We start from the raw sequence: 8,804 nt of genomic DNA, 5'->3' as shown, positions 1-8,804 counted from the left end.
TAGCTTAGCTTGGGTGGAAAACAATATGCATTTGTATTGATTGATGACTACTCTAGGTTTACTTGGGTTCTTTTCTTAAGTACAAAAGATGAAGCTTTAGAAAATTTCATCACTTTCTCTAAAATAATCCAAAATGAAAAAGGTTACTCTATTTCAAATGTTTTGAGTGACCATGGAATCAAATTTAAAAATCTTGGGTTTGGTGATTTTTGTAATTCAAATGGAATTATCCATAATTATTTAGCCCCTAGACCCATCAACAAAATGGAGTTGTTGAGAGGAAAAGTAGAACTTTAGAAGAAATGACTAGGATTATGTTTTGTGAAAACAATTTGCCAAAATATTTTTGGGCAGAAGCCACAAATACCGCTTGTTATGTAATTAATAGAGTAATGATTAGGTCTATTTTAAAGAAAACTCTATATGAACTTTTCAAAAATAAAAAGCCTAACATTAGTTATTTTCATCCTTTTGGATGCAAGTGTTTTGTTTTAAATAATGAAAAAAATAATATTGGCTAATTTGATGCAAAAAATGATGAAGTGATTTTTCTTGTTATTCTTTAAATTCTAAAGCTTATCGAGTGTTTAATAAAAGAACTTTAGTGGTATAAGAGTCAATACATGTTGTTTTCGATGATAATCCCATTCCTAGGAAGGATTCATGTGTTGATGATGATGTAGATATTTTAAATCCAAATGAAGTTGGTGAATCATCATCGAAAGAAGTAAAGAATGAGGAGACTCAAGATGTTTTCAAGAATATAAATCTATATGAAAGGGAAGTCACATACCCAAGGGAGTACAACTATGTCAAAGATGGTGAGATTTTGGGTGATCCATCCAAAGGGGTAACCACTAGATATTCTCTTAAAAACATTTGTAATTATGTTGCATTTATCTCATGCATATAGCCTAAGAATATCAAAGAAGCATTAAATGATGAACATTGGATTATGGCTATGCAAGATGAGTTAAATCAATTTGAGAGAAGTCAAGTATGGACTTTAGTTGAACGGCTTAGTAATAAGTCTACTATAGGTACTAAATAGGGATATAGGAATAAATTAGATGAAAGTGGTAATATAGTGAGAAACAAGGCTATACTTGTTGCTCAAGGGTATACTCAAGAAGAGGGCATATATTTTGATGAAACTTATGTTCCTGTAGCTAGGATGGAGGCTATTAAAATGTTGTTAGCATTTTCATGTTATCATGGATTTATATTGTTTCAAACGGATGTTAAAAGTGCATTTTTAAATGGTTTTATAAAAGAAGAAGTGTATGTGGAACAACCTCCCAGTTTTGAGGATTCAAAATTTCCAAATCATGTTTTCAAATTGACAAAAACTTTGTATGGTTTAAAACAAGACCCTAGAGCTTGGTGTGAAAGATTAACAATTTTTCTTATTGAAAAAGGTTTTCCAAAAGGGAATGTTGACACTACATTGTTTATAAAATGCAAAGGTGAAGATTTGTTAGTAGTTCAAATTTATGTTGATGATATAATTTTTGGTTCTATTAATGATGTTCTTTGCCAATAATTTGATAAGCTAATGCAAGATGAATTTGAGATGAGCATGATGGGGGAGCTTTCATTTTTCTTGGGACTCCAAATCAAGCAAAGAAAAGATGACATATTCATCAATCAAGCAAAATACATAAAAAATATGCTTAAGAAGTTTGGATTGGAAAATGTGAAACCCCAAGAAACTCCTATGAGCTCATCTACAAAGCTTGACAAAGATGAAGAATGTAAGTGTATTGATGTTAAACTTTATAGGTCTATGATTGGATCTTTTCTTTATCTTACCGCAAGTAGACCGAACATTATGTTTAGTGTTTGCTTATGTGCTAGATTTCAATCATGCCCTAAGGAGTCTCACTTACAAGCCATTAAGAGAATCCTTAGATACCTTAAGGACACTCCTAGCATAGGACTTTGGTATCCTAGAGACTCTAGCTTTAGCTTGCATGCCTTCTCGGATGTGGATTATGGAGGTTGCAAATTAGATAGGAAAAGTGTTGAAAACATTTTGATGTTTCGATATAACAAATTAAGTTAAATGAATTTTAAGATTCCACAAAAGATTTTCTAAGTATATTCGATGTAATTATTCGAATATCAAAATATTACTCCAAGTCTTTTAAAGTTCATTTTAATCCTTACTAAAGTGTAAAATTGTGTTTTATACTTAAACTATTTTAAAACAATTTTACAAAGTATTTCGAGCCTTAATCGAGCCAAAAATATTTTCTTTTTAAAGGGTTTCAAGAAAAACAGATTGTCCAAGGGGTACAGATTCCCCCCCAGGGGGAACAGATTCCCCCCCAGGGGGTTTTGATTCCCCCCCAGGGGGTTCTGATTCCCCCCCGGGGGTACTGATTCCCCCTGTCTAACGGTCGAAAACAGATTACACTTAGGGAACCGATTCCCCATGAGGGGGTACCGATTCCCCCTACGCTCCAAGCTGAAATATTAATTATTTCTCATCCCCAAATGGCTCCAAAACATCCCCAACAACTATATACGACTTCAAACACATTCCAAGCTATAAATACAAGCTAAGGACACTTGAAGAAGCAAGAGAACAACTATCCAAGTAATCAAACACAAGAGAAGAGTTTTTCATTCTTATTTCATCTTTCTCTTGTAAATATTTTGTTCTTGTGAGCTCAATCTTGTAAACACCTACCTTAGAGAGGTTTTCTTGTTTACATCTTTTATCCTTTTATAAAGGGGAAAGGTTCTAGCTTAGCCCGTGTAAAAGCTAGGGAAAGGTTCTAGTTTAGCCCGAAAAAACTAGGGAGTTTGTAAAGTTACTCTTTATCCTCAAAAGAAAGAACAAATTAGTGGATTTGTTGGAAAATCCTTGGTGAGGAGCTAAGGTAGTGGACGTAGACTTTGGTTGAGAAAGTCGAACCACTATAAATCGCTGTACAATTCTCTATCTTTCAATCTCCTTACTCCCTAAACACAAAACTATTCCGACCCCTCTTTGCAAACCGTTCCAGTTGTCGATTCGAGCTTCCGAAAATCCTAACAATTGGCATCAGAGCCTAACTCGTTAAGAAGGTTTAACCACCTTAAGATGATCCTAGAAGAAGCTCTACCAATTCCCTACATAACCGAGAAGATGGCCTCCACCTCTGGCTCATTCTACATGGAAGACTCCCTACCAACCGACAAACCTCCATACTTCAATGGAGTCAACTATCATCATTATAAGAAATTAATGAAGGTATTCATCCAATCCAATGATCTTGATGTATGGGAGATAATTGAGAATGGCTACTCTTCTCCAAAGAAGAAGGAGGAGAAGCAGAGTGACAAAGAACGGAAGAAAGCTCAACTTAATGCTAAGGTCATGCACATGTTGTTTTGTGCATTTGGTCCTGAAATCTATGAAGGGTTTCTTCATGTTCAAGTTCCAAGGAGCTTTGGAATAAGCTCGAGGAAATCCATGGAAAAAAGAAAGAAGAACCAACAAAGGTGGTGTCTCTAATGGCTTATGAAGAGGCTGAGGTATCTTCTAACTCAAATAAATTTAATTCATATACGTTTGATGACTTACAAGATGCTTTTAATAGGTTATATTGGGAGTTTGAGACCATGAACTCTAAATATAAGAAAATGATTTCAAAATTTAAAATTGAAAACGATTTTCTTTTGAAAACAAAAATAGATTTTGAAATCCAAAATGAAATTTTGAAAAAGGATTTAGAGCTTTAAAAAATAAAAATTGATAGTTTTGAAAAACAAAATTTTGATTTAAAAGTTAAGCTTGAATGCTTAACAAAAGAAAAAGAAATCATTTTAAATAATTCATTTAGTTCAATAATGACAATATGCTCACATTGTCATTATCATGGTCATTTGGAACATACTTGTCCTTTGAAGAAAGGAAAACGTTTTAAAATTAGGCAAGTATGGGTTCCGAAAGGAACAAGGGGCATTGAAACTAACGTCCAAGGATCCAAAGCAATTTGGATACCAAAATCTACTTAAATGTCTCTTGTAGTTGTGTGGGAGCAATGGTGAAGAGAGTGATGATATTCAAGATGCTCTAGCCACACATGAAAAAGGAATGGGTAACCTCTAAGCTTAATGCTTTTAATTTTGGTTATTTGGTTGCTCATTTGATTTTAAGCATGCATGAGTTTTGTTTTTAAATGATTATTCATCATTGTTTTAATCTCATGTATGTTGAAAAGATGATTATGATGAAAATTTTAAAGTTATATTAATTTTTAAGAATTTTTAGTTCATCATAATAAAATTTTGGTCAAAATTGGTTTTAATTTGATATCTCTCTAACAATTGATATCAATTTTTCAAATACTTTGATTTTACAAATTTTAAAATTTTTGATCTAAATTTGAATGTTTATGCATGTGGTTTAAATGAAAATGATATCTCTCTAACAATTGATATCAAAATGTTTCAAATGCATAACATTTTTAGAAAACTTTATGCATATGATCTTAAATTCAACAATTGGTATTGCATAAAGTATTTTAGTCTTGGATATATTGAATTTCATATTCTACTAACATGCTTGTTATTCTTTGTTGAAATTCAATTTTGTTTAAGTGTCAAGATCCTAAAAGCAAAATTTTATTTGGAATACATTTATTGAGAGGGAGCTTTGATTTTTTCAAATGATTTTTAAAATGTCAAATTTACTACTTACTCTCCAAAGTTATTTTGAACTTCAAAGATTAGAGTCTTTTTGATTTAACAAAAAGGGGGAGAAGTGTTAAGGTGTTAAAGTGGAGAAGTGTTAAAGTAAGGGGGAGTAATTTCAAACTTGATTTCAAAATCTTAAAATTACTCAAATGTTTTTTATATCAAAAAGGGGGAGATTGTTGAAAACATTTTTATGTTTCGATATAACAAATTAAGTTAAATGAATTTTAAGATTTTACAAAAGATTTTCTAAGTATATTCGATGTAATTATTCGAATATCAAAATATTACTCCAAGTCTTTCAAAGTTCATTTTAATCCTTACTAAAGTGTAAAATTGTGTTTTATACTTAAACTATTTTAAAATAATTTTACAAAGTATTTCGAGCCTTAATCGAGCCAAAAATATTTCCTTTTTAAAGGGTTTCAAGAAAAATCATATTGTCTAGGGGGTACAGATTCCCCCCAGGGGGTACAGATTCCCCCCAGGGGGTACAGATTCCCACCAGGGGGAACAGATTCCCCCAAGGGGGTACCGATTCCCCCTGTCTAACGGTCGAAAACAGATTGCACTTAGGAAATCAATTCCCCATGAGGGGGTACCGATTCCCCCACGCTCCAAGCTGAAATATTAATTGTTTCTCATCCCCAAACGGCTCCAAAACATCCCCAACGACTATATACGACTTCAAACACATTCCAAGATATAAATACAAGCTAAGGACACTTGAAGAGTTTTTCATTCTTATTTCATCATTCTCTTGTAAATATTTTGTTCTTGTTAGCTCAATCTTGTAAACACCTACCTTAGAGAGGTTTTCTTGTTTACATCTTTTATCCTTTTGTAAAGGGGAAATGTTCTAGCTTAGATCGTGTAAAAGCTAGGGAAAGGTTCTAGTTTAGCCCGGAAAAACTAGGGAGTTTGTAAGGTTACTCTTTATCCTCAAAAGAAAGAAAAAATTAGTGAATTTGTTGGAAAATCCTTGGTGAGGAGCTAAGGTAGTGGACGCAGAATTTGGTTGAGAAAGTCGAACCACTATAAATCGCTATGCAATTCTCTATCTTTCAATCTCCTTACTCCCTAAACACAAAACCGTTCTGACCCCTCTTTGTAAACCGTTCCGATTGTCGATTCGAGCTTCCGAAAATCCTAACAAAAAGCACATCCAGTACATGTCAATTCCTAGGAAATATGTTAATTTCTTGGTTTTCAAAGAAACAAAATAGTGTTGCACTATCTACCACCGAAGCAGAATATATTTCTGTCGGTAGTTGTTGTGCACAAGTTTTATGGATGAAACAACAACTTTTAGACTATGGAATTGATGTGAGTGCCATTCCTATCAAGTGTGACAATACTAGTGTTATTTGTCTCACTAAAAATCCCATCCAACAATCTAGAACTAAGCACATTAAAATTAGACATCATTTCATTAGAGATCATGTCTCAAAAGAAGATATAATTCTAGAATATGCAGATACTTTGCACCAAGTAGCGGATATTTTTATAAAACCTTTAGACAAAGAAAGATTTTGGGCACTAGGAGAGAATTAGGTCTAATCAACCTACCTTGATTTTTGTTTAAAATAACTTTTACACTTTTATGAATAAAGAAAAATGCATGCAAAAATGACTTCTTTAATATCTTCTATGCTATTAGTTAGGGGGAGTTTATGATTTTTCATGAAAATTAACAATACGTTCAATTTATGCTTAAGTGTATGATTATTGGTTTGAACATAATTGATTTTCTCAATTAGAGTTGCCTATACCACTATTCTTGTTAAAAATTGCATCATATGTGTTTTTCTTGTAATTTTTTACCATTCTGTGCACTTAGTATCGATACTGTTCATCCAGTACCGATACTACTAAAGCAGCCTCGATAGGGTATCGATACTCGATATCGATACCAATCATATTTTCCTTGAAGTATCAATACTCCTCGAGGAGTACCGATACTACTCGACGGTTTTAGGCTATAAATCCTTAAAATATCACATTTTCCTAAAACCTCAAACATAAAACTCTCAGTCGTTCTTCATTCTCTTAAACCCTAATTCTCACATTACTTCAATCCAACAAATTCAAGTCGGATTTTTGTTACTTTTCAACTTCTAAACCTGCTAGAATCATCAAAATCATACATTCAACATCAAAATTCCTTCTCAATCCATCTTTCAAGGTAATTTAAAAAAAACTATTTTATTCCTTTTCGAATCTAGGACTAGTTTTAGATAGTTTTAGTTTAAATTAGTGAATAGGCTTCACTTATTTTGTAGTTTTACACTAGATTATACAATTGTTTCTTCAAAATCTTCATAATTTCGAAAATTTAAAAAAAAAATTGTTTGATTATATATGTATATACTATTCTTTTTCATTATTGATTTTCACAAAACTAAACTATTGCTTTTCATAAAATTGTTTTTCTATTTTTTTTTAACTTTGTAGCCCATTATAATTTAGTTCTAGGTTACCTTGAATTGAGGGTTCATAATGAGGTTTGGGATTAATTGTTTGCATACATATGTTGTTTATTTGTAGGTAAATTATCCCGATTATAGTTAACATGTCTCATAACGCCCTAGATCATCCTCTAGTCATGCCAATCAACCTCAAAACCCTCCTCCAAATCCTCCTCTCAATCCTCAAGAAATGACTATCCAAACGCATGTTTTAACGAACCTAATCGCCGAAACATTTATTCTCGGTACCTAAATCATTTCGAGTTTTATCCTATTAGGGGAAAGCGTCTTCCCTCTCTTAAGGAAATACAACAAATGAATTTCAGATATTTACCCATTCTCCAAGATTGGAAATTCGACAACAACTTTAAAGTTAAACCCGTTCTCTACCACCAACTTGTCCGCATTTTCTATTACAATGCGGTTTGTGTCCAAAACGAATCCTGCACTCAAACCGAAAGTATTCGTTCCTATCTATTGAGAGAATACATTACTATTGATTCAGATTCTATAGCCTGTGATTTTGACTTAGAAAATATAGGAATAGATAATGAGTGAGATTTCGTGTCTTCCCTATATCAAGTCGAAAAGAGTGTTAGTGTATTAGACTATCATGAGCGATTTATACACTTAATGATCTCTTGGTGGTTTCGACCATCCAGAGGAAAATACTCCACTTTCCGTAGTATAGATATTTGGTGGATACATTGAATCCAAAATAATAAGAGAATAAATCTTGCTCAAATCATTTTTGGAGAGCTAGTAGAATCTGTCAACAATGTTCCCTCTAAAAGAGTCGAGTCCTTGGTGTACGGTTGTCTACTTAGTAATATTTTCATCAAAGTCGGCCTTAGAGTTAACCTAGATGTTTCCATCCCTCTAAATACCCAAATTGACTTTACCTCTCTTCGAAAATCCGGATGGACTGGGGATAATACAACTTGGACACGATCAACCAAGAAGACTCTTGGTGTAAGTTCTTCACAAGCAGCTCCAGATCTGGTTCCTCAACTCGATGACGCTTTATAGGATGTCGATGATCCTGTAAATCATGTTTCTGACGACGAGCCTCCTAGCGTAAGTAGTGCAATGCCTCCATACTTTTAATTGTTGATGGAGACACTGGATTTAAGGTTCGCATCCATGGAGTCCCATTTTACTGCTATGGGAATTCAGCTATCCAAGCTTCAACGGAATACTCGAGCTATATTCGAAATAATGAATAATAGATTCCATGCAGTGGATGATAGGCTTGATGCGCTTACTGGAGATGTGGCATCCTTTAGAGTACATCGATCAGATCCCGATCTACCGTCGGATGTTTGAGCTTACTACTATTTTCTAGTTATTCTTAGGTTGATTTCTTGTTGTGAACCTTGAATACTATTTGATATTTTGATACTTTGGATTTGGTTGAATATTTATGTTTTTGGATGATTGATTTTATTTATAAGACTTTGCATTTCTTATTCATCATTTTGCATCATAGAATGTTTATGACCATGCCCAAATACATATTGAATATTGTTAATGTTGACTAACCTCTTTTGGCTATCTTGATCTTTACAGCTATACTTATATCTTGTTTATACTATATAAGTCTTTTTGATTTAACAAAAGGGGGATAAATATTAAAGTAAGGGGGAG

This window comes from Hibiscus syriacus, unplaced genomic scaffold (assembly GCF_006381635.1).
Source record: "Hibiscus syriacus cultivar Baekdansim isolate YM2019G1 unplaced genomic scaffold, ASM638163v2 tig00113725_pilon, whole genome shotgun sequence".
Classification (NCBI taxonomy): Eukaryota; Viridiplantae; Streptophyta; class Magnoliopsida; order Malvales; family Malvaceae; genus Hibiscus; species Hibiscus syriacus.
The sequence above is the reverse complement of the archived record's forward strand: the minus strand, read 5'-3'. Positions refer to the sequence as shown.